This window comes from Passer montanus, unplaced genomic scaffold (genome assembly GCF_014805655.1).
Source record: "Passer montanus isolate IOZ18808 unplaced genomic scaffold, ASM1480565v1 scaffold12, whole genome shotgun sequence".
NCBI lineage: Eukaryota > Metazoa > Chordata > Aves > Passeriformes > Passeridae > Passer > Passer montanus.
Window position 1 is genome coordinate 9,389,520 of NW_024358722.1, and position 27,226 is coordinate 9,416,745.

The window sequence follows — 27,226 nt, forward strand, 5'->3', positions numbered from 1 at the left end:
GGCACATGGGGCTCACTGGCTAACAGCCCCTGCTTTTGTGACTCAAAGTTTCTGTCTGGCAAGCCACAGATGACTGGCCACTATACTTGCTGTATAGTCATCACACTTTAGTATTTTACAATCTGATAAGTCCCCTAAATATCCTTGCAACTGATAGCCAAATTGTTCTGCTAATATGACCAGAGACATATAACTCCAAACACTCATTTCCTGTGGGAGGTGGCAGGGAAGATCCCCCTCTACAGAGATTTCATATAGTTAAATCTCTCCAGATTAAATCCCCAATTAAAGCATAACTGCAGGTTTTCTGTGGCCAAGAGCTGACTGCATAGGAGATAATGGGAATGCAAAATCCCTCTTGTTGCTCCAGCCTCAGCTGCAGGGCTTCTCTGATTCCAGACTGCCTGGGTATCCAGAGCAATATCCCATATTCTACGATGTCTGTTTATGACAGATCCAGAACACTTCAATTTTCTATTTATTTAAGAAAAGAAGTCCTTAGGTATATGTCAATAACCCCCAGAATTCGGGAAAACCTTTGAAGCAGAAAAGCTGGAGTCGTGGAGGAAGTTTTGATCACATTTGAAATCATATATCCATAAAATTGCTTTAGTGCAGACTTCCTGTGTCATGCCGTGCTGACTCTGTGTGAGATCCGACACTGTTCTTCACTCTTTAATAACGAGAGCTTGCGAGGGCAGGGAGAGAGGGAACATAAACAAAAATGTCAGCCTGATTTTTAGCATTGTACACATTTAACCCACGTTGCCTGTGCCAATTCTAATCCCTCCTTTCAGGTTTGTCCTTTCCATGTGGGTCTGTGGCAACTCAGTTCCTGATACATCAAATCCAGAAACTTGCTGAGACTGTCAGTATCTCTGGCAGCATCACGTGGTGCAGATGACACTTATTATGTTTGTGGTACATGGCAAATTTGTTCTCGGGATCAGAATTTTCTGTGGATGGTGGGCAAGTGTGGGTTCCCTTCTCTCCTGCTCCCTTGAGTTTCAAGTGTGTTGCACTGATAGGAAGAACTTCACTTTAGCTTTTACCATGTTGTTAGGTTTCTTTGCTTTTCCTAGAAGATTGTTTTTCTTTTTCACTAGTGATCTTAGCCAGTTCACAGTGTTGATGGGAATTTCTGCTCCTGCTACTCTGCAGCACATGTCCTTTCTATGGTGTTTATTTTCTTTCTGTGTGTTGTACAAAGCAGGTTTCACCTTTGATAGCAATTTTTGTTTGCAAGGGGAACTGGCAAGCTAGGTATTTTCTCGAAGCTTTTCCTGCACAACCATTTTTCTTCACCTTCTTGCCTTCTCTGTGTGGCACCAGTACTGGGAGCAGCAGAGCTGCCAGATGAACTGGCAGATAAGCTTTTGTGTTGTGTTTCAGTTTTACTTTGGGTGGTATTCATGAGATATTTCTGAGGTATAGGGGAAGTGAAAATGCAAAGGTAGATATTGCTTGTGGCACTGATGAGGAGAATTGGTGTTGCTAAGATGGGAGAGGACTTGCATTTCCATGAGATGTTTGGGATTTTTTTTTTCCATACACAAGAAATGTTTAAGGGCCTACCCATTCAAATGCTGTGTAGGAACTTATCCAGCCTACTTGCAAAAAGAGGGTGATTGCATCTGCACTCATTGATAATTGCCAGGGTGAAAATCCATTGTGGTGGACTTTGGAGGATGTGATCAGGAGGAAAGGCAGAGACAAATTCTCTTTGGTGTAACCATGGGAAAGATATATACCCACAGTTTTCTTATCAAAGCCATGCTGGTGTGTGACAGATGGAGGGAAAACACCCCTCCTCATCCTGTGTTATGTTGGCATATGTTATGTTATATGGGCATAACATATAATAATAACACACGGACATATGTTATTATTTCTGTTGGCACAGCCTGACGTCTGGTTGGATTGGTTCCCCCTTTTTGTTCAGGTATGCTTTGGGTGATCATACATCCTACCCACGAATGCTAAATCCTGGTTTGATTCCACGTGTCAGCAGCTCCATACTGAAACTTGTTCATCAGAATTTCCAGTTTGTCCCAGGGAGCCTTCCTTAAAGTTTTCTAAATGATGAAAAGTTGGTGTTAGAAATATTTCTAACCATGCTTCTGATCCACAGAAAATATCAGTTACATTAAAGGAAATAATTCAACCTTATTTGTTCTTTTTACTCAGTTTAGGTTTGAAGGGTACTGAGCTGTAAGAAAACATGGTTTTGCTTTGTACATTATTACTGTTATAATCCAGGAGAAACACATCAAGACCTACTCATTATTTAGTAGACTAGTAAAATTTAAAATATAAGACATCACATATGCAGTCCATCTTTTAAGACATACGGTGTCTTAAAATATAAGACATCAAACTGCAGTTCATCTGTAGGGAGACTTCTTTCTGCTGTAGGAGAGGCAAGGTGATGCTGTGCTTTGGGAAATAGCAAGACCATTACTTCCAGTGTCTAAGGCACAGTCCCAGTGTACAGAGGCCCACACCCTAATTTTTTTGAGGTAGACAACTTAAAGTTATCTCCCTGTCTTTCCTTTGTTGGCCTTTTTACTGCTTTTAGGCATCAGCTGCCTTTGTAAGTCTTCTTTATAGTTATATTTGCTAAAAAGTGCAACTGGTTTGGATTCTGTACATAAATAACATGACTGAGAACCTACAATACTTGCTGTTCTTCCTCTTCTTCAAAGCTAGACTACAATTAATGAAAACTTGCAAGTGGTTTCTTTAATACACTATTTTTTTTTTAGATTTTTTTTTCTCTTCACCCTCTCATCATTGCAACCTGCACAGCTTCCTTGTACTTTCTTGTCTCTCTTTAAACATTATGCAGAATAAAATATATTTTTTCTCCTTACTTAGACTTTAAACCCTTTGAAATGAAATCAAGTGAGTACTTAGTTGGCTGGAATCTTAGCAGCTTCTACTGATTTGCTGTGTAGGGAGTGCCATAGCTGATTAAAATAGATTTGATCTCTTGTCTCTAGATCAACATGTGATTTTTAATCTACAGCAGTATCACAAAGTTATAAGGTAGCACTGCACACTTCCGTAGGAAAAGAAAGTAATCACTCCTGATTTAGTTTTGTAAATCCTAGTGAATAATGCAGAACATATCTAAAGTGAGTCTGTGAGTGCAGCTAGGCTGTTGACTTTCCTCAATTCTGCATAAGCAGAGAAGGTAGAAAAATGAAAAGTACTGACAACTTCATCTCTGTCTCTAAACCCAGGACTAAATATCATAAGTGCATATATAAATATATATGTATAGATGCAATTCTGTACATGTGCTCCATCGTTTCTTACCTCATAAGTTATTCATATGAATTTGAACTATACTACTTATATATACACACGATAAACATATGACAAAAATTAGACACAGGCAAAAATGTCTTGCAGAATTTGTGGTCTGAATGACAAGATTTACTCCATATGAATGCCTGCGTGTGGTAACTTCAGCTCATTCCTCATCAGATAGTTTAAGTTCATTCATGTCTTAATAAGTGGTAGCTGCTCTAGGAAGCCCTCTAAGCTTTCTATAACCAGATGTGCCACTAGTAAGCTTTCCAAAATGTGATGTCGATGGAGCTGTAGCTGTTTAAAGGGCTATGCAGGGCAAAAAGTGGTATTAGTGGCTAATAAAGGCTAATTCTTCTGCAAGCAAAATTATCTTGCTTCACTAGGTTGTTATGACTTGAAGTGTCTGGCCATTGAACTATGCATCTGGCTCATTTGTTGCTCTCAAAGAGATCCCACCCTCACTGACAGCTGTACTGGACTGGAAAAAGTAGCCCAAATGAGTCAAAACAAGAGGACTTCAGTTTGTGGGACTTTAGGACAGCAGCAATCCATGCAAACAACCTCCATAAGAAAAAGAGATGAACAAGGAATGTGAGTGATATGTGTCCTGGCTCTGGGCACTAAATTTCCTTAACTGAGCAGTTACCACTGCAGAACTTTGTGCTCACAGATGCTGTAATCAATTCACATTATACCCAACTACGTAAAAGACAAAAATGTCCAGTAACTGGTTGCAGCAAACCTAAATAATCACTAGAAACTTAACTTCCAGTGAATTCCAGATACTGTGATGCTCTAAAATGATTAAAACAGCATCAGAATAGCCTAAGTTCTGTGGTTGTGCATTTATTTTTACTGACTGGTGTTTTGGGTTAAATGCCACATCAGAGTGTTTTTATTACAAAGTTCCTGTTCCTGCTCAATGCAGCTGTACCTATTCTAAACTCCTTCATCAAAGGCAACCATTTCCTTTTTTTCTTAATCTCACAGCAGTCTACCAAGAGCAGTTGTCCCTGGCTTCCTTAAGCTCACCCTGCAGAAAAACTTTCTTAAAATCATCCCCACATCCATTCTTTCCTTTTCACATGCTGAGAAATGTGTGTGCAGGTGTATAAACATGGACACATGCATGTACCTATGCATATTTTAATCAGTTTCTGCTTCAGTCCTACAGCCTTGTGCATGGTCAGACTGAGAAAGGACTCCTGGAAAAGGTTACCACCAAAGAGCAGCGAAATGCTTGCTTCCTCATGTACTTCCAAATTATTTTAAAGCCTTCTTTATTTATGAGAATATTTATTATGTTTCAAATTTCTGAACTCTGTGATACCATTATGTGTACAAATGTGCACTGAGGTCAGACTGATTATTTTTTCACTGTGGTATTGTTTTTGAAGGTGATTTGACACTCAGTGTTAAGACAGGTCATCCAGAGTTACAGGTTGGTGATGTTGCCTTTTGTGCAATTAAGCCCTTGAATGTTCATCCTGGATTGAGAGTTTTTAAAAACCACATGGAAATATTGGTTTATGCTATTAAGTAAATTTTGGGTCCTAAACATTTATTGATTATGAAACATAATATTTGAGTGAATTTTGAGTATTTGATTTGAGTATTTAATTTGAGTTAATATTTGAGTGTTTGAGTTAAAAGGAGACTTTGGACTAATGAATGAGTTTGCCTTCTGTAGTATGCCTATGACATGGCTTTCTTTGCACCAGAGATTTCTGTGAAGTGCTGACTCTCTATTTTGGTGACACTGGAAAAGGAAATCTGTCAAGAGAAGACCCATAATTCCAATTTATCATGGCAAAAATGACAAAACAGAACTTATATAGAAACTGATGCTTCAAATTGGACTTTTCCATCTATATTATTTTTATTCCCTATGAAATTTTTTTTTGATTAGCCGTAGTTGGGTACAGCTTAGATGCCCAGTCTTATGAGAGGTTGAGCAATAGTGAGAGACAGTAATATAAATGATCTTTGCTTACTGAGGATCTCAGGAAATCATGCAAGGGGAAACTCCCAGTATTTTCTTATTATATTTTTCTCACACATTAAAAAAAAAAAGAAGAAAAAGTAAAGACTATTTGATCTAGACATAAAGAGGTACTCAAGAATCTTGTAGAGCATAGTCTAATTTATGTTGTTTAATGATGACTTCTAACATTGAAAATATAATGAGAAATTATAGGAAAGAGATCTTTTAACAACAGAAATCTTGTAATGCCAGGAGAACTGGAGCTAACATTGGACTCAGAACAAAGCTACCCAGTCAAGGATGCATTTGAGGAGGTAAGTTGCTTGCCATGGTACATGAGAGATTGGTGCTGAAGTGTCCCCCTCTGCTTAGATGCCATCACAATTAGAATGTGGCAAGAACATGTTAATGCTGCAGACCATGCTCGGCTTCAGGAGACAGTCCCTCCTCTAAATCTTAAGTATAGAAGCATTACCAGCAAAGATCCGTAGAAAATTTCTAAAGATACTGTGACTGAAAAGTCAGAATAATCTGTTTCTTGCTGAATCAGACAGTTTCTCTGTAAGAAAACAAACAAGTGCTGTAATAATGTAGGATGTGACATCTTCCTGCCATTTGCAGTGTTCTTTTTGTCTGTTTGGATCCCCTAGTAGAATAAATCTCAAGTTAATTAAGGGGAGTGGTAGGTTGGGATGCTTTTCATCCTTTACCCATTATGGTCACTGTGGCCAGAGTTGTTACCTGTCCTTCTCCTTTGTCTGCTGAAGAAATTCAGCTCTGTATGAATATTCTTGATTCTGTTTTGCTGGTATTACTATCTTCATAGTTTCAGCTCTTCTTGGTACCCCTGTTATCAAAAGTAAAAATGCTGCTCAAAATTTGTTTTTGCCTCTTCAATCTCCCTCATTTCTTCTACTGTAATGCCACATCTGTACTTTTTGTTTGTGCTTTTCTGTCTTTAAGTCTGTGAAGCTAGTTTTGTGCCAAACCACCATGCCACAGCAACAGCCAGCTGTGATGCAGTTGCCCCAGTGCTAAGCTGATAACACAGAGAGAGCTGAAGCATTTCTACTTTTGTGCTTTGAACTTGTTCTCAGAGCTGGTTTTCTGATTTGTCTCATTAGCACTGATTTGCTTTGTACTCTGAGTGCAATTGTTCATTTGGTAAGAGTTAGAGCAACTACATCTCCATTTTCCCCTAGCTTAAGCAAAGCAGCAGTAATGGCCACCTCTCCCTGGATTTTCCTTGGCAAACTTCCCAGAATGATGTGTACTTAATTGTAATTTGCTCTCTGTGGTCAGCAGCAATATCTCATGTTTTAGTATCCCTACAACACCACTGTATTTAACTCTGTGTGTGTCTGAGGCCTCACCTGATCTCATACAGAGTAACCCTGTATTTCAATTAGGCCAGAGATGTTCACATTTATATTTTATTCAGTTAATTCCTCTGTCATTTGCTGCTTCACCTGCTTTTCATGACTTAAACAAACAAAAAATAACCCACTGCTTTCTTTTGGGAAAATAATATTTTTCTGGGCAAGGCTTCATCTGTGTATCTCATGTATCTTACTAAAGCTGGTTTTGAATTTTAGGTAGACAAGCAATTTTCTGTCAAAACTCTTCTAAAGAAACCATGAAATGTCCAGACCATAAATCCAGGAATGGCACAAAGTGGGAATATGAGACCTGCAATATGTAATATGAGTCTTTAGTCCAACCTCCCCTATTTCCACCCTGGTGCTAAATGTACTGCTGACACCCTTGCAAGAAAGGAAACACACTGGGCTTGGACATCAGTGTTTTTGTCAGAGCAACAGGCACCCTTAGTTTAGGCCTAGCTTCATTTCTATAAATTTCCTTGATAATACATGAAAAAGAAATGTCAAATTATCCTATTTGTGAGTTTGGTGGTGAATTTTGGCAAATATCAGATCATCTTAATGAAATGTTGAATTTTAAAGCTAACACTTGAATTAAAAAATATCTTTCATATAAATTAAACTGACAGCTTTCATTCCAGGTACATTTCATGCTCTCAAGGAACTCCTGTCCTGCTTAAGAAAAATAAAGCTTTCATCTGAAGTGTGTTAATAACTGTTGCAAAATAAGAAGATATTTCCAAAATTTCTAACTTGCCCGCAACATTTGCATCAACTAAGTCAGCAACCCTTTGGTAGCCACTGTTGGATTGTATTTTATGTGGGAGACAGATAACCAGCCCTGTGCGTCCTGCAATGAGCCTTTCCTTACTGTTGGTCATGTGTAGTTTGTTTTTTTCATTTCTCGTACCTCACGGAATGTAAGGAAAAGTGATGTTGAAAAAAGCCAAAGAAGCAAATTCAGAGTGAAATTCAGCTAAAAACCCAACTTGAATATTTTTGTGTGTGTAAAAAATATGATGTTGATATTGAAATATTATTATCCATCTTTTCCAGATTTCATGTCTTTCTCCTATCCCCATCTTTCCCATCCAGTTTCATAATTATGCTTGGTCATCCCCAAACTGAATTTTTGGGGAAGTGCATGATTTGCCACTTTGAACAGAAAATCCATCCAGTTTTGTAAACAGCACCTCATAAGGAGTTTGTGGCAGCTTCTGAAACATATTCTTGTGTAAATGACAGGACTTCTGGTTTTGAACTTTTATATGTAACTCTGCTTTGCTTGGTAATACTTAACTAGGGAAGATTCCTGATAAAAACATTGATTTAGCTTTACAGCAAGCTTTTCGAGAGCTCTTTTAGAATCTCTTTCTGTTGCCATTCAATGAATAGTTCAAGTCTCTTTTAAAGACTTTTGTCTCAATGTTCTAGTTAATTCATTTAAAACTCATCTTTAATGAGTTTTAAAATATTAAATATTGGATATAAGTTGCCTATGAAATCAAGTAAGTTTTGTTAATGTGATTTATTTCAAAGTGTTTAGTATAAACAGTAAGTGTCATTAAATAATTATGAATATATCACAGAGGAGTAATACATTTTATCCTTTTTTTTTTAATAAGACTTATGTCCTCATGCTGCCCCAATACATGTGGATTCCTAGCATCTGAATCTGATGCACATCCCGGGGGTAAGGACTGGCATGTGCCACATGTCAGACATGGTGGGCCATGGCTCTGGTTTGGGCATGCCCACCATGTCTGATTGTGCATTGCTGTGCCCGTTCTCCAACGGCAGAGCCTCAAGTCGAGGACCACAGCATCAGCTCTCCAGGGGAGCATCCTTCTGCCTGGCCTCTGTGGGGGACACTTGCCCCTGCTCAGGACCCCCCACGAGGTTGTCACTCCCAGGGGACTGCACAGCTATGCACCCGCTGTGTGTGTCAGTGGGCAGCATCACTGCGGGGCCGATCACGGCAACATGATGAGAATGATAAATCTTCTCTGTGTTAGACCAGGTACGATTTACAAAGTTTGTGAAGGTCTGCTTTTGTTTTTTCCATTCTAGGCCCTACTCTTGGCTGATTCCAGGGAGCCACTTCATTATTCTGACTTGAAATTTCTTCATCTCCAAAATCAGAGGTAAAGATCAAAGTATCTTGAGACAGTGGGATGAAATGTACCATGGTTATTATGATTATACTGCTTGCTGTTAATATCAGAAAGGGAGATAATCTGTTCTTATATTCAGAAAGAATTAAATGCCATGCAACTAATGGAATTGTAACAATAGCATGAGGAATGCTGGTAAAATACCAGCATGACATGGCTTGAGTTAGAAGTATTTTATTTTTTGCCACATGTTAAGAACCACTAACTCTGGTGGCTACTGTAACTTATTAAGAATTGTATGGGAATCTGTTTTCAATATCTGTGATTTAAAAATATCTTGGAATGTAACACTGGAAAAGAAAAAGAAAATATATTTCCTGAAATCTGCCTCAATGCCATTTTTTCACTCTCTAATTTCTGCTGTTCTGCTTTTTTGGCTTTTTTTTTCTTTGTTGGTTCTTTTTTCTTTTGTTCTTTCTTTTTTAAAATTATGATTTTATACATAATTTCGTCATTTTTCTGAAGAACTGAGATTTATCAGAGGTCACATGCTGAAAATCACTTGTGTAATTATACATGCTTTGTTTTATTTTCAAAGAAACTATTAAGCATTTCAAAGAGAAGAAGTCATCTTTCTGATTTCTGTAGAATGTAAGAAAGTAAGGAAACTTGAAGTGTTTTCGCTGTGTTTCTGCCATGTCTATAGATTTTTTCTGGTAAGTATTTCAACATTATAGTTGAAAGGATCAGATTAAACATCTTAGGGTTTTTATAGTTCCTAGCACTCAAATCTCAGCCTAACTAAACTGGAATGGATGCTTTAAAATGAGGATTGTCTTCCATTTTTTAATAGGGAAAACTGTAGAGCTACAAGTGTCATCATGGCCACTTTTCTTCATAAAGAAGGGAAACAGCTTTAACTCATGGACAGCATCATCTTTGCCCTGTGGTCTTGAAAGCTCAGTGAGAAGAACAGGATATCACTACTGACTCCAATTTTTAGCTTGGATACAGATTTCTTCTGTGGCTTAGAACAAATTATTTGTTATATTCCTCATATGTTTTAGCTTACCAGCTATATGAAACCTTTGAGGTCCATGTGCTTGCAAAAATGCTTTAAAGAGATATATTTCCTGAAATCTGCCTCAATGCCATTTTTTCACTCTCTAATTTCTGCTGTTCTGCTTTTTTGGCTTTTTTTTTCTTTGTTGGTTCTTTTTTCTTTTGTTCTTTCTTTTTTAAAATTATGATTTTATACATAATTTCGTCATCTTTCTGAAGAACTGAGATTTATCAGAGGTCACATGCTGAAAATCACTTGTGTAATTATACATGCTTTGTTTTATTTTCAAAGAAACTATTAAGCATTTCAAAGAGAAGAAGTCATCTTTCTGATTTCTGTAGAATGTAAGAAAGTAAGGAAACTTGAAGTGTTTTCCCTGTGTTTCTGCCATGTCTATAGATTTTTTTTGGTAAGTATTTCAACATTATAGTTGAAAGGATCAGATTAAACATCTTAGAGTTTTTATAGTTCCTATGGCCTCTACTTAAAGTGCATTAAGCACTCAAATCTCAGCCTAACTAAACTGGAATGGATGCTTTAAAATGAGGATTGTCTTCCATTTTTTAATAGGGAAAACTGTAGAGCTACAAGTGTCATCATGGCCACTTTTCTTCATAAAGAAGGGAAACAGCTTTAACTCATGGACAGCATCATCTTTGCCCTGTGGTCTTGAAAGCTCAGTGAGAAGAACAGGATATCACTACTGACTCCAATTTTTAGCTTGGATACAGATTTCTTCTGTGGCTTAGAACAAATTATTTGCTATATTCCTCATATGTTTTAGCTTACCAGCTATATGAAACCTTTGAGGTCCATGTGCTTGCAAAAATGCTTTAAAGAGATGAGGTGAAAATTTAGAAGTTCTTTAAAAGAAGCTTCTGTGAGGTCTCAGCCTGCTTCCATATTTGTCAGTGAAAGTTTTACCATAGACTTAAGTGGCCAGACTTGGGTTAGAATAAATTTAATGAACTTGATTCTCCTGAGCTCCTGCTCTGAAACATTCAAATAATTAATTAATTGGCCTGATTTTTGTCCTTTCACCCACCTAAGAACATATGTTCTGTCATCCTCAAATCATATATAAGAAAGCTGCTCATACCCAAAGTGTCACCATATTTAACTGGTTTTGTCTAAAGGTGGCAAGATCCAGAGTTTCTGAACCTCAAAAAAGAATGATTTCAGACATTATTACCTTTTTAAAAGAGGGGATTCTGGCCTGAAAAGCGTCACAACCCTTAGATGTGATATGGAAGTAGATGTGATTCTGATTATAGGCTGTAGATGATTCAGTAGGACTTGAAGGTTAGTTATCCCATCCTGAGAGCACTTTAGGCCTTCCAGCAAGGTGTTCTGGTCAGGAGGTGAGGAACAGCATGGTGTACTAGCACCCATGTCTGCTTCTGAAACTGATACTGCCACATTGTCCCTGACAGGTTCAGCACCTACATGGATCTGAGTACTGGTGGTGAGCTGATTATCTTCTCCTTCTGATTGATCCTGGGGGTCCCATACACCTGTTGGCTTTCTCAGATGTGTGGTGGGGTACTTGTTGCTTTGCAAGGCTCAGGTGGGTAGCTTGTGTGGCCAGAGGTTTGGCCATATACAGTTTGTCCTTAGTTGCTTCCTCAAGGTCACTGTGCTCACCTTCTCATTGAGCTTACTATGGCCTGTGCTTCAGTCTTCTGGAGCTGGCTGAAGCAGATAGGTCTTGAATGATAACAGGCAGCAGCCCAACAGCACGAGGTTTCCTGCTGTCCTAATGGCCACGCAAATATTTCATGCAGGAGTGACTTCAAAGTGGCTTTTCTCTAGACTGCACATCAGTGCAGCTGTACCTGAGAGGACAGTTCCATCAGAGAGCAGGCTTGTCTACGTCTATCAGAGCTTGAAGTTGCATGTTCCAGGTACATATTTAGGTATGTGGCATCCTCCAGCACCCCCCAGTTATGAATACAGTGGGAGAGACAAATCTAAATGCAAAAATAAGTATCCCAACAAGTCCAAACTTTTCTCAAAGTCAACTGTAGGCTAGTGGCTCTTCAACACAAAAGCAATATTGCCAGGTGGTTTGTATACAGTATGTATATTTTATATATGTATTGTATATATATATATGGTATATATATTGTATATATAATGCTTAGCAGCAAATTATCAAGTAGAGAGATGGAGGCACAATAAAAAAACTTGCAAGTACAGCACTCTGATTTGGGAAATTTTGTCCTCATTGTCAGGAAAACAATTCTCCTAGATGGACTTGATAGCATAAAAGCACTGTAATTTTAGTAATGTTATTTTGGACATCAGAACATCAAACCTAAAATGATGTGAGGTGTTGGAACAAACATGTATGCAGAGTTTGGTCTTCGTGGCTTCACAGAATTACTCACACTTCCTTTATTTAAGAAAACAACCACATTTCTCACATGTTAAAAGTGACAGTCCTACAGTGAAAAGAAGAACTAAGTGTTCCTTGAACACAATGTTCCCGATGCATGTGCAGGGGTTAAAGGGTTCACAGCTCAGAGGAAATGGCATAGTGGCTAAAAGCTACCTGGGGAAGGTCAGCTCTGAGGCAATTGTGAGTTTTATATTCAGTGGTCATAACACTCCTTCTCTAAAACAACTTATTTAATTGTCACTACAAGGGATGAATGGCCAGATGATGTAGCCCTTTTAGAATTGGAATTGGCTGAGTTACTTTTCTTGGGTGGAACTGAACTAGAGAAGTGGTCAAAAACATTTGAATGGTCTTGGCACGTTTGGTACTGTGTAACTACTGACAAAAAGTAAACAATTACATGGTAACTAGAAAGATGCATGCCAGGTTAGTAGTGTGAGAATGCCTTGGCAAATTAGACTAATGACTGCATGGGACACATTCTGGTACAGCTCCCACTAGTCATCTGAGCATGTTTGATTGGAATGTGATGTATCTGGAAGCTTGAGCAAACACAGTCTGACCCAAGTGCTCATCCCGTTAATAGAAAAGACTCCCAAAGTCATACTATCCTGACCCAACTTTCTGTTCATGCATCCTGTTTTCTGAGCCATGACCAGTCCCTTGCAGTTAGTTGTTCAAAGACAGGATAAACATGTATTTAGAAGAATTTGCAAAAGCTATCAGATGCTCAATACTTTTGATTTAATTAGCATTTTGTGAAAATCTAACCCAGGGCTAGGTCTTCCAGAGAATTTCTGTGTTCTAATGCACCCAGTAGAATTTATCCAGAAAAGATGTACTATACTGTGCCAAGGACAATGACTGGGTAGCTTGGGAAGGAATGTACAAAACTCTGCACATGCCAAGGAAGAACCTGTTCGTAGGTAATAATTGTTTGCAGGAAAGGTAGACTTAGCTCACTTTACTGTTTTCTGCATTCAGGTCACAGTTCAGCCTCCTTTATCTTGGGGTTCTCAGCCATGAACTGAGTGATGCAGCTTGGTGCTGCATGGCTAACAGTCTGCTGTAGGTATCCAGTGTAGAAACAGCTTCCCAAAGCATTTTAGCCAGTTGTAGATCCCCCATCAGCTCCTAAAAGTACTTCCTTTTCAAAAATTGCAATTCACAGCCTACTGTCCTTTTCTCCAAGTTGTCTTTATTCCCTTTGAAATAAAGCTCTCCTTCCTTGTCTTTACTTAAGTGTCTTGGAGTGGTTACAAAGACACCAGCCTCACAACTCAGTGACATTCTTGATTCTGATGTACTGTGCAATTTCTTTGCTCTGTAGAGTCAGTCCCTTCAACTGTTGTCTCAACAATCAGTGTCACTCTTTTTTGCAGCACTGATAGTTTTCAGCTCTGCAAACCCTTACATTTTCTAGAATGATGAAAGGTCCACATAAGCAGCTACTATAACAATTTATACAACATAATCCATGGGAATATACATAATGAGAAAAGAAAACTTTAGTCTTTTATGGTTTTATGCTGAAGTACTGTAACTGGTTTTAGATACTTGTTTTAAAAAGTTGTCTAAATCTTGAGCTATGTAAGAAAACTGATGGTAGGCTTGCAAAATAAGGCCCATGGTATGTTGTTGAGATTAATTAAATCATGTTAATTCCAGGAAGTTTAAAGTGACCTCTTATTGTCTGAAATAGAGAGTCAGTGAAAATGAGATGATATTTGATTATTCTCATTAGTTAAGCAAGCAAGCAAGAGGTGGCTCGAAGCATTGTGAGAAAAAAATAGAATTATATATCAGGGAAAAGTTTATAAACATAAGAACTCACAGCCAAGGAAACCAGCTGACAAATGAAACTTTGGAATCAGTACTGCTGAAGATATTCAGGGCTCAACTAGACATCCATCTATCAAAAAAGGATAAAGAAATCAGTCCAGCCACAATGTAGGGATAATACAAGAGAGTTTCCTGCCAAATTTCTACCCCAAATAATGTGTGATTTAGTTGGAATGGAAAAGGAAAGCACTTTGGCTTGCTAGATCTTCCACTGATAAAATTTTCATTATTCTAACTGAAGTGTGTAGGTTTTGTTCTAGTTTCAGACACACAGACTCTAGCTTAGAGTGTTTTTATTTTTTTAATTTAAAAATTGATATATTTAGAATAAAAAAAAAACTCTTAGAATGAAAAATTGTTTCACAACATCTTTTTTCACAGCAATTTTCCAGATGTAGTCAGATTACTCATACCAAGCCTGAGGAAAAACTGTCAGTGAGGTATTTTTTTTTTTTTGCAGGCTTAATTAGAGGTATGAAGGCTGGTAAGACTGGAGGGTTAGGATAATAAGGTCATAAAGGCATGGTTAGCTTTTTGCCTCTATGTCACAACTTCAAATACAGGCCAAGAGGGATATTTCCCATTCATTACTCTGAGTTACTGTTTAGATGGGTGGTAATGACCTACTTCTAGTGGGTAGGCAGGCAGCACTTATACAGTGGAGAGTCCAAGACTAAACTGAGACTACTGCTCATCAAAAGCTGGGGTTCAGATTTTAAAGCATATCTTGGCATTCAAGCAGTTGCCTCTTGCAATTTTGAGGAGTTTGAAAGCAATCACCTTGAACTGAAGTAAGCAGAGTTAAGACACCTAAGCTCTTTGCAGAAAGCTAAGTGTATGTTTGTCTGGAACACTGAACACCTTCAAAATTGTAACTAGAATCCTAACCAAGTTTTGCATGAAACTGATTCACCACTTTTCCTTGCAGCCTCAGTAAGTGCCTGATTTCCCCATTGTTTATCCCAGCACATGCCGTAAAGGAGAAGATGGATGGCGGTGCGCTGGCTTTCAAGTGCTCTGCTGCAAGCACCGTCTCCTTTCAGGGCAATGTCTTCCAAAGCATCAGTCATATCAGAGAGACCAGCCTGGCACAGAGATGAAGCAGATACAGTTTTAAAGAGGCTGTTTCAGAAATAGAATTAGATTTAGAATAGAATAACAAATGAATCTTCAGACTGAGTACTGAGTTTCTACAGATGTAACACAGAATTCAATATTTTCAAGCAATAAATACCTTGCATTCCCTAATTTGTACTGTAAAAATTAGTGCTAATTTCTAAGATATGCTGTAGAGTTGATCAAAAGCAAGTCTGCCATGTTATCACTGCATTATGAAAATGTCACATGATGTAGGAAAGGGAAGTATGAATATCTGCTATCTGATGTACACGATTGAAAAGGGAAATCACAGAGTAAAATCATCAAGCCACATTAGCCAAAGAGAACAGATAAGTCAGGGTATAACGCTGGAACTGTAAACAATCAAGCAGAGATTACATCTGTGTGGAATTGTGCATGTTTTTTAGAAGTGACCTAAAATTTTGGCAGTAGAAATTAAAAAGATCTAGCACTGCTTATCAAAGAAATTTTTCAAAACGATGTATGGATAATCATTAATAATCATTAATGTGTATTAAAAGAATGCTATTTTTGGGTGTCACTTGAAACTTCTCTACAAATTCCACAACTTAGAAGCAAGGAAATGAATTGTCCTGGGCTCTGATTTGGCTCAGGTACATGTGTGCATTTCTGCCCTTCCACCCAGCTTCTTGCCACAGCTGTGATGGCATCCCCAGCTGTGTCTCACAGCTCTCACTGCTGCCCTACCAGCCTGGCCTGGTAGCCAGCACACCCATCTCAACTAACACAGGCAGCAGCTCAGGCATGTGCTGGTCAACTCCTCTCTCTTCCCTTTCGAATGTTTCTGTGAAACCACATGTGCTTGCGTTTGTAAATACGGACGCCAGATAAAGTTCTAGAAACATTCACCATCAGAAAAGTTGCCTTTAAATGTGTCACAGTCTCTATTTGCCATGTTCCTTCCTCCTCCACCATCAAGAAACCACGATGGCAGGAAGAGTGCACCATTTCCTCCAAAGAGAACCACTGCTGCTCTCACTATCTCACAGTAACCTAGAATCTGCTCTTTCAGTGTGCACGCACTTTTAGCTGCACAAAATGTGGGACTGACCTGTACATTTTAAGTCAATGAAATAGGACATTTTGGTAGAGGAAATAGTCAAATTAGGTTATCACAAAACAAGAGCTTTTATAGTTGACTGTTCAGGCAATGCTTCTGACTGCTGAGCTAGCTCTTAGTAAGAATGTGTAAGTTGTGCTATTTTTACTGCTACTTGTCTAGTACTGGACTTGTTTGCAATAATTTATTCTTGCATATAGAGGTATATATCTAGTAACAAGAATTTAGGGAAATTTTCTGTGGCTAACAGAATTGTCAAAAGAATTCATTGAGAAGGGAGAGAGACTACTGTGCTAAAGGAAGCTTTGAGTGGACTTTACAAAAAAGACTCCAATACATTTGACATTCCCCTCAAAATACTTACATTTTTGCCTATGAAAAGCATACTTCATTACCCTTGTCATGCCACTTCATAACTTCTTGTTAACTTGTTGTACTTTACCCACTTATCTAGTTCAGTGGTTTTTATTCCCTGGTTTTCAACCACTACCCTTTCCCCACTTTCAATCTTTGCAGTTTGCACTCAGACACCATCTGGCTTCACCCTTGGGGTTTCCTAGACAAGGACAATCTAGTTAGCCTTGTGAAATCCAATCCTCAGGCAAAACAAAAACTGTAGAAAACTTCCACAAGACAGGCTTTGTCACTACTCTGTGAGGGGCAGCTCCATACCCAGAGAAGCTGTTAGAACAGAAATCACAGATTAAGCACAAAGTTATCTTCTCAACCATCCTACTCTTTCCCCCAAACTTTTCCTTTCAATTTACTGCAATTACTGACAGTCTTTTCTGGTCAAGAGAAAGTTTGACCACTGAGTGTGTAATTACAGAAGTTCAGAGTAGAACATTATGTAAGAAACACTCTGTAAAATGCTTGGAGTAAAGTAGATTAAGAACAGATTTACTAAAGAAATTAGGAAGTCATTCCAGTGTTCTTTTCTGTTCTAAATAACATAGTGAAAATAAATCTCTGAGGCAAGATTCTGGACAAAGTCATTCCTTTGAAAAGAGACCACAAGATTCCTGGTCTTCTTAAGGAGAAAACAGAAAGAATTGGTCTTGGTTTGGGACTCTCAAAATGCTGATCCTTTTGAACAATGTGAACAAGTACAGAATGTTGTCCAGTGCATTCTTCCTTGAACAGAAAGAAATCAAATTACTCTGTGCTCTGACTGTCTCATAGGAGCAGAAAAAGAAAAGAAGCCCTCCCTTTCTTTTTTATGTTTGCCATGCTCCAAAGTTTCTAAATGAATTTATTTGGGCAAGACATCTGTTTTGCCCTGAGAAATCATGATCCAGTTGCACAGTTCAGTGGTTTTGAGCCACATATTCTTTTATTTCAGGCTTTGGGAATCTAAAATTAGTAGGCAAATGCATATTTCTATAGGTGCATTTCACTAGTGATGGCCACAGAGTGAAGATTGAGGTAAGTTCTCCACAATAACACAGCCACCCCAACTTCTAACCTTCTTCTTGTAACTACCCAACTTCTAGCTTTCTGTTTTTCATTGTTGTATTCTGTTCTCTCTCCTGACTTCATAGTTACTCCTGTGTGTCTTCACAGGAAGAATGCACATCACAGTCCTGCTCTGACAACATAGGCCCAGGGAAATGAAGAAGAGCAATTTTTACATTATTGTAAACTGCAAAAAGGTAAAAATACCAGCATTCCCTTCTCTGTGTGGTAGTCAGAGGATTGAAGGGGAGAGGATATGGAGCAGTAGCTAGGTACCAGTGTTATAGATGTTAACTTCTGATCTTGTTACATGTCCCGTGAAATGCAGATTATATTTCTGTCTGCCCTCAATACGACTGAGGTTGTATGATATTTAGATGATAAAAGACTCTAATGTAAGAAGCAGGTATTATATTAGATATGCTTTTTTGCTTTACAGTGTTCCCCAGTGAAAACCACAATTTCACTTTGGTTTGATGAGCATGCCGTGATGGCGTTGTGGTAGGTTTACCTTTTGAAATGATTGAAGAGTAGAAGTAGACTGTGTACTGTTAGCAGGGAGCAATGTCTGATACTAATTATTTCAAATTTTGCAGTCTAGAAATGGGTTTTTGTTATATTTTGAGGTTTCTTCTAAAATGGTGGCCTTTCCAGTCAGCAGATATAAGTCTTGCCAGTGTTCTTGTGTCAGTTAACAAACTCAGTTATTTATAAATGGTCTTAGATGTGTGACCTTGAAAGGATGTGAATAAAAATCAGCAGTCTCCGTTTCTAATCACTGTGGATGCACAAGTTCCTTTTGAGCTGTAACGAAGAAGTTTGGAGCTGAAGACTACAAATATTTGAAGTAATTTTGATGTTAATTTTTCAAATTTCCAAGGTATCTAAGATGTGGCTAATAATAATAGCAGATGTTGTCTGTTTCTCCCAGCATGTGGCATGAAAGTGGTGTGGTCACAGAGCTATGCATTATTTACATGGTGTCATCATGTCAGCAAGTGGTATGGCAGAGAGCCAGATTAAATCACTTCTGATTTTAAATACAGGACACTGAATAATAACGTTGTGTCACACTTGAGGACACTGGAATCTGGCAAATCGGCAGCAGCTCAGCATGTCAAGCTCATTTGGATGGCTTCTTCCCTTCCTGAATAATCACAGAATCAAAATCAAAGTTCAAGTAAACTGTGTAAAGTCGGCATTTTTTAATTTCCTCCCAAACCAAAAGATTGTACCCAGGAAACAGACACTTTTTGTTTGCTTTCTATAAAGATGTGTCATGAGATCACTGCCCTCATGCAGGAATATTTGCACCTGAGCAATGGTGCATGCATGGTGCATGCTTGCCATTAATCTTTGTTGTCTCTGTAAGTAGCAGGTCTGGTACAATTACTTTCATCCATTAGTTTTTTGCAGAATCTACTGCAACAGGTCCACCATCTCAAAAAGGAGGCAATCTTTTTAAGAGGCAATCACATCATGTAGAATAGGAGATTTAAGGGTTTGAGGTCTTCCAAGAAGATCTTGGGTGCTGTTCTCAACCATTGCTTCTCCACCAGCTCTAATTTCTATATAACTTCTGGAGCTGGTTCACCTTGCCAGCTGGTAGGAAAACAATTCAGCAAAATAAAAACATGGAGAGCTTTCTGTTGGTTTAGTAATCCAGTTGTATTTATTGAGGAGCCATGTGAAAATCAGAAAGTGGAAGGGAAGGAATGAGCCTGCACGTCAGGGAAGAAAGGATGCAAAGGAAGTGAAAGGAGCAGAACTGTTAGATGAATTTTACCATATTGTGAAAGCTCGCCCTAGAATATTTAAAGAACAGGGAGGGAGCTTTTAGAAGGTTAAAAGAAGCATCCAAAATACTGGGATTCATTTTGCCTTGTCACCATAATACCCTTTTTATGAAGCTAGAAATATGTATGCTTATAAAAACTCTTTGCTTTTTTTATTTTAAAATATAATGCAACCATTGGAGTTTGTGCACAGTTCTTTCAAGTTAAATGCTTAGTTCAACATTCCACTTCCATTTCCTGGTAGAAAATGTTTTATATGAAAGCAACTTTAACCTTTCAGAAGGGTTCATTTACTGTTACGTTTGGTATCAGCTTTCCAAAAAATGCAGTCTGCGTTTGGCATATTACAGATTCTGGTTTTAATAGTGGTTTAGGGGGAAAAAAAAGTCATATGGCATAATTCAGAAATAAAATACTGCAACAGAATTCTCTCTAAACATGAATGCACCCCGTGAGTGAGTGGTTTAAAGTCAGTTTGATCACTTAAAGTCAAGACATAGGCTCAAACTATCTATGGACAGCTGGTAACAAATAACACATTCAACTCTCAGTCACAGGAAACTGTTAGGTTGCCTTTTTATAGACAACTACAGCTCTACAGCTCCTGAAGCACAAGGGAATATCATACGGACTTGGAAAGAATTGAACACCTACCATATGCACATAAAGAAGGGTAATAAAGATGAAAGGCCAGAACAGAGCTTTAACTTCTATTTTTCTTCTTTTGATTTATCATCTGCTTCTGCATTGCTACAATTTTCTTTGGACTAAAATTAGGCAGAATATGCTTGAATTGCTTAGTTTGATCAAATCAAACTTAGGCTTCCATCTCACCAGTGTAACAGATGCTAAACATGAAACTTTAAAGTATATTATTGCTTTCTTTATGTCTTTATTGTGCATTCATTTCTGAAGTGCTGACTGCTGTAACAATCCCCTGCAGTGGGCAGTTCCTGGCCATGGGTTGCTGTGGTCATGGTGAGATGGGCATTGAGCTGGTAAAGCTCTATCAAGGTGACTCTGAGCTAGAGTGAGGGCTTACTACTTGGGTGCAGGGCCATATAAACATATCTGAGTCTCCTTTGGGACCTCAGCAGCTCCTCTGCAAGTGCTTCAGGACTATCTCAGCTGTCAGGTTGCCTCAGGAGTCACTGCACCGTGGTTCCTTGCCATGTACGGATATATTCTGGGAGTTATCCTCCACAGGAATTCTGCTGTCAATAACCACTTCTTACAGAAGAAAAGGACCTTCAGACAGGCCTGGCCATGAGTGAGACAATAAAGACTAATCCTCTGCGCTGCTGAGCCTCAGCTTCTAATAAAGGACTCAGAACTTGTAAGTGTAAAGCTTCAAAGTAAGTACAGATTTGCAGAGGGAGGGCAGATAAGGGGGTTGTAGCCCACCCATCAAGACCACCTGGTCTTAATAAATGGTAGCAGTCAGCCTTTGTGCCACACGCTCTTTCCATATCCTACCCTTCTTCCAGGGAGTGAAATTTCCAAGAATGCTGCTGGCAATGTATGTGTCAAAGTCGGGTGCACTACAGAGTCTTCCAGTCACACAATGGTTTTTGTCACCCCTGGAACTGCAGCAGCTGAATCTGACCGTGATGCTCAGAAGCTGAACCTTAGTAAAATAACACATAGGATATTTAATATCTGATGATGAATGCACGTCCAGTACTTTGAAGACGGAAAGATCTACAAAAATGCAGACTATTATTTTATCTGGAAATGTGTTCTGTGGCGTCCCAAAGAGTATTCACATTTCTTATTCCTTTTTTGTGCATGTGCAGCTCTCATGAACTTTCAGCTATGAATGCGTATGGGAATAATTTCATTGTGAGAAGGCGGCTTCCATTCTATCCTGAAAAAAAGCTGCATGAAAATCACAGAAAGCTACAGAAGAAAGTACCAGTCATTGTTTGAAAGCATTGTGGCCTATGGAGATGGAAAACAGAACATGGATTTGCCTCCAAATTTTATAAGCTTCTAGAAACATGAATGAATGAGAGACAAATGCAAAAATTTGCTTTAATAAATTAAAATCTTAAATCCTTATTGCTTTTACAATGACCAGACCTGGCAAAAAGGTTAATTATCTTGCATATCAGTGTTTAAACAGGTAGTGCTATTCCCAGTATTTTTTGGTTGCCAGTTAGATTAGCGTTACTCCTCAGTTGCTAACAATGAAGTTATCAGCCACTGGGACAAATTATGAAGAGGAGCAGTGAGCTTACCATTTCTTGAAGTCTGCAAACTGAGAGCGGTTGGTATGCCTTAGCACACAATGGATTCACAGCTGGGTGAAATTATATTGTGCTACAGAGAACAACATGAAATATTTTATGTGATCCTTTTTAGCTTTAAGAGCTATAGTCTATAATTTCACAAAGACCTTACAAAGAACTCTTAGAAGTAGTGATGACCAGAGCACTAATCTGAATGCATCTTCTGATTTTGGGTTGATTATGCCAAAGTATTAAAAAAATTACAGACTGTAATGTTTCCAAGTGTTTCTATCATAACTCATATTAGTAGCATTATTTTATGATAATGGAAATTTAGTTTTGGGGACTAAAGAGACACTTCCTCTTCCCAGGAGAGCAAAATGTACTTTAGTTCATAAAAGGATGCATAAACAAGTAAGCATGCAGGCTGCTGTTTCCCGACTGATCTATTGAAGTCAATAAAGTCAATAAACTAGGCTCACTCAGTGAAATAAAAGACATCCCATGAAGAAAATCTGAGGATATTCCTCATTATTGTAGATGACTTTTTAATCTTAACTTCCATTTTCTTCTCCTTGTAGGATAACATAGCACACTGTTTAAAAGATGATTTTTTTTTTTCTATAGCAGTTCTGCAATTGAAAACAGCTTTTTTACAACCTCCAGACTTCAAGAATTTTGGGACATCAGTCACTGCAGAAACCTGAATTCAGTGGGTCAGTTGAAAGTTTGGTAAAGATGTGCCTGACTGAACAGCTGGACATGAGAAGAACTAGTTCTTCAGTGCTGAGTGGGTTTGGCAGCACAGCTAGGACTGCATAATTGGGGTGTCCTTGATAATCCTAGAAAAACTGAAAAAAACATCATGATACAGCTTTTCAACCATTTCAGGGAAAGTTGATGATTTTGTATCCAAAATGGATATGCATAATTCCAGAGGGAATTTTTAAGGTTTTAGATTGTTGTCAGTGGCTAGTTACCTTTGTGTCTGTGTCTAAACTCCCTTTAGTGGCCATGTTCTAGATGCGTATGTTGTGCCTAAATAAATATCTCAGCTGTCCCTCAGGTGGAGGGCTGTCATCAAGGCTTGCTTTAGCCAAACACACTGTGTCAGTCAGATACAGTGATGGGACCACAAGGTGATAGAAGCCAGAGGAAATTTGATCGTTTGTCCTATAGAAGCACTCAGATTGCTTTATCAAGCAGTCTTTTCCGGTCTTAAGTTTCATAAATTTATAACCTGAATTGATTCAAATAAGTTCAACTTTCTCTTGTTACTGTGCTGTGTGCTTTTCTGAGAAGATGATTGGAAAATATGGATTCTGAAAAAGAGGAGTTCAGCCTCTAACAGATCTTAAGTTTTTCAAATATATTATCCTTTGAAAAACCCCCACAACCTAGTTTCCCATAATAGTTCCAGCATCAACAGTCACTAATCTATTTTCCATGCATTGGCCATAGTAAAATATAAGTGTATATATTTAATGCTTTGAATTCATTAATCTAAAAGAACAGTTTGGCGGTGTTTTTTTGAAGTAACTCCTCAATTTTAGTCCCGTAAGGGCTAGCTGTGTAGTTTTTGTCCAAAAAAAGCATAATAATATAAAAGAAATTAAAAAGGTCTCTAAACATTTAAAAGGTTGGGGAACTAGACTATATTTCCATTCATCAGGGGGATTCTCAAAAGTAATTTTGGAGCTGCACTGCAAGGAAACTGGGAAGAGCTTGAACTGCTAATGTTCCTTTTGCTTTGTGAGTATACAGAACAGTTTTCTTGTCCTACAGTATTTTGTTGATTTTGAAATTTTAGGCCTGGCATGGGACTCAGTGAATATATGAGTGACTTAAGAAACAAACAAACATATTTCATTTTAATGGTGACCCCTTTTTTCTTTTTTTAACCTTTTAATATAAACTAAATTAAGTTTCAACAGGAAAAGATGCTTTCAACCACAAACCCAAGAGTTTTTGTTTTAAAAATGTTGAAATGACATATTTCTAGAATTTCAAAATCTGGGGCTTTTCCTTTTTTAAAACATTTAAAAAAAAATTTTAAGGACAGGAAGTTCTTCTGGGAATAATTTCAGTTTTGATGAATTGTCAGTTGTGACTGTGTCTCTTCTTATGAAAACCCTGTGCTCGCTTCCAACTTTAACCCAGGCTCCCAATGCTTTCCAGAAGTCTACGGTCACCTTAGTTGCTTTACTGATGCATTATAATGAGACATAGATTTTGGGCAACTGTTTTTCTTCGCTGGTGCAATAAGACAAGAGTGAGAGTGATCCGATATTTGAGATTTTTCTTTCCCTACATCTGCTTGAGATTGGAATAGTTCTGTGGTTTGTGTTCCTAAGTTCCACATATATGGTATTTCATGTCACTTTTTGGTTCACAATTTGTAAACAAGTAGATAAAAGTTACACGTGTGCTAGAAATTAATTTCTTTAACAGGCTCCCTAGGGAATGGTCATAGGCAGACAGGCCTGACAGAATTCAAGAAGCATTTGGACAATAGTCTCAGGCACATGCTGACTCTTGGGGGTGGTCCTGTGCAGGGCTAAGAGCTGAATTTGATGATCCTTTTGGGTCCCTTCAAACCCAGCTTATTCTGTGATTCCTCAAGGTAGATGTGCTGTCTGTCCTGTGTTCTCAGGGATCAATCACACTTCTGATGAAAGCAGTTATTGGAAACTGCCCATTTAAGTACAGGTTTATAGCTTTTCAGGCTTGAAAATATCTCTACTCTGTTGTTTCAGTCTTAGATGAGAAAGAACTAAAATAATTAAAGTAGATATGAAATTTAGCTAATATGTTGTATCATAAGTTTTCCATCAAAAATGATGAAGGCAGTGTGTAGGAAGTCCTGTCTTTTGTGAGGTTTCCATTGCATTGCTTAGTCACAGTAAGTTCCAGCACAGACCATTCTGAAGCTCCAACGGTGTCAAGGATGTACTTGTAGATATATTTGTATTCTCAGGTTTCTCTTTACTTTCTCTTTTAATTTCTTTTCTTTCAAGCAAAGTTTTGAAATAATAACAAGTAGGCTGAGGTCCTTTTGGAGTCTGATTAACATTGCCCCTGGGATCAAGATGTCTTCATTGCTAGACAGCTGAAAGGAAATGCATTGTCTCCACTGAAGTGTGTCTGCATATCCTGAGGAGGATATATTTATTATGAGGAGAACTCTTCTGAGCTGGAGGAATTAACAGTGGTCTCTGTAAACCATCAGCACTTCTCTGTAGTCCTGGAGAGGAATGATGCCTCACGATGCATCTTTTTCCAGTCGTTTTGAAAGATCCATTCCATAATCCTTCCAGCTTTGGAAACCAGAGGTCTTTTTTATTTTCTGTGCCCAGACCTCCTTCCAGCCATATTGCAAACTGGCAGTGCATTAGAAGAAGCTTGTGGAATTAGCCTAATATATGACAAGATGAAATGCCCTGCTCCTATACGAGCCTTCATTGTCACAGAGCATTCTGTATTTCATCCCTTGCTGTCTGTGCTAATCAGTAGCACTCTTTTGCTAACCAGTTCATTTTGCATTGTTTCAAATCCCAAATTTGAAGCATAACACCAGTGTTATTTTTGGGCTGACAGAGCACCAGGCATTGTGGAAGATCAAAGGAGAGATTTTGGCAATGGAGTAGGGACCAACAGGGGTGTGTGGTACTTGCTGCCCTTTGCACTTGGAGTTTTCACAGGAGGCAGGGCTGTGCTCCTCCTTCTGTTGGGCACAAGCAGCTTGTGTTTGAAGGCACAGGAAATTTTGTTTTCCTGCTCCTCTCATGCCCCATGAAAGTGATTAACTGCATTTTCATTTTGAAACTGAAAAGGAAGCATATCCGCTTGTGGTTCTGCCACTAAAATTTGGTTCACTGGCAATTCTTGTTTCTGAATTCTGATGATCATTTGATTTTGCTGGTGTATGATTTTGTATCTGCAGACTCAGGAAAATTTCAGCAGCTATTTTACTCTCTCTCTTCATGTCTATGGAATAAGTACTTCTCTATAAAAAGAAGAATGCTTCTTGTACACAGTTGTACGGCAATTTTAAAAAGGCAATTATTTGGAGGCTAATAGTAATGGCATTTAACTGCATTATCTACTTGGCTTGATTACAGCTGATTCCTGGCATGTTCTGAATCTACAGTTACATAAAATAAGTGATAGAAGTCATAGAAACATTGTTGAAAATAATATTGTCTCTGAACATCAAATAACCTCTCATAAGCTTAGTCTTAGTACCAAACTTTTATTCTGATCTGATATAGGTCTTACTGTTCAAAACCTCAACTGTGAATTCTCACTTTAGTTCAGAATTAGGTTTGGTTGTTGCAACCTCATCCTGTCATTTCCTTGGTCAATTATTAAATATCATATAAATACTTATGCATGATTGTTGTCAATAGATTACATGTGTTCCAAACATTGGAATAGTATCCTACAATCATAGAATGGCTTAGGTTGGAAGGGATCTTAAAGATAATTTAGTAGTATTTTAGAATACAATTAAATTACCTTATAAGTCTAGAAGGCATATAACATTTTACAATGTTGATTCAAGTACCAACCGCAAGAAGGGGCAGTGCTGATAAATAATATTAAAAGTTAGGCTTAATTCTTCATTAGCAGAAACACTTGATTCCAAATAACTTTCTATTGGCTACATTCACTAAGAAATTATGCTCTTGACTGTTTCAGATATTTGAAAAATCTTATCTTTATATATATGTATCTATATATGTGTCTATATATGTATCTATATATCTATATATAGTACAAGCTAAATACAAACCCTCTCTGTTATTCAGAAATCACAAAATTGATACTTGAAGAAAGACCTAGTGTTTATGCTGTGACACTTTTTTCTCACACCTTTGGCAGCACACCTTCTAGACTTCCCCTCTCTGTTGTTATTCAAAGACACCTACTGTCATAGACTGGCCCTAACCTGACTTCATCCTACCTCAGATCCTGCCTTCAGCTTAAATTCTTGCAAGGCAGCTTAGGATTTTGAGCGAAGGAACCTGTTTGTAATGCAGCTATGAAGGGCAGCATTTCACAGTGACTCACAAGAAGAGATTTATTATGTACTTAGGAGATGTTACTTTTATGCATATTTTGCAAAACTGTAGGGAAATAAGTAGCCTTCTGTCTCCTTCCCACTGTAGCAAAGAAATTTGACAGCTGTGAATGGAACAGACTGAAGCCATTTAGAGATGGATGTTTAAATTGTACAGCATTGATGGGATTGTTTAATAAGTATTCCCTCTTTTTCTTTCATTACATGAGGTTCTGCTTTTCTTGGATCACACTGATTCTTGTAAAAATGTAACAAGCTACTATTCTGAATACGCCAAATAAGAAACAGATGGATCTCTTTAAAGAATAGTCTATCAGTAATATTAATGGGATCTCTTGTTGAGGAACCAGGCACCTC

General features: G+C 38.1%; 1 long non-coding RNA gene across 1 annotated transcript; it reads left to right on the plus strand.

Moving 5' to 3' along the window:
- The first annotated feature begins 5,581 nt into the window (after positions 1 to 5,581).
- LOC120497038 lies at positions 5,582 to 17,955 on the plus strand. The gene is made up of 3 exons (XR_005626422.1): positions 5,582 to 5,616; positions 8,755 to 8,828; positions 17,868 to 17,955. It is a non-coding gene; the product is annotated as an uncharacterized LOC120497038 (long non-coding RNA).
- Positions 17,956 to 27,226: the final 9,271 nt, after the last annotated feature.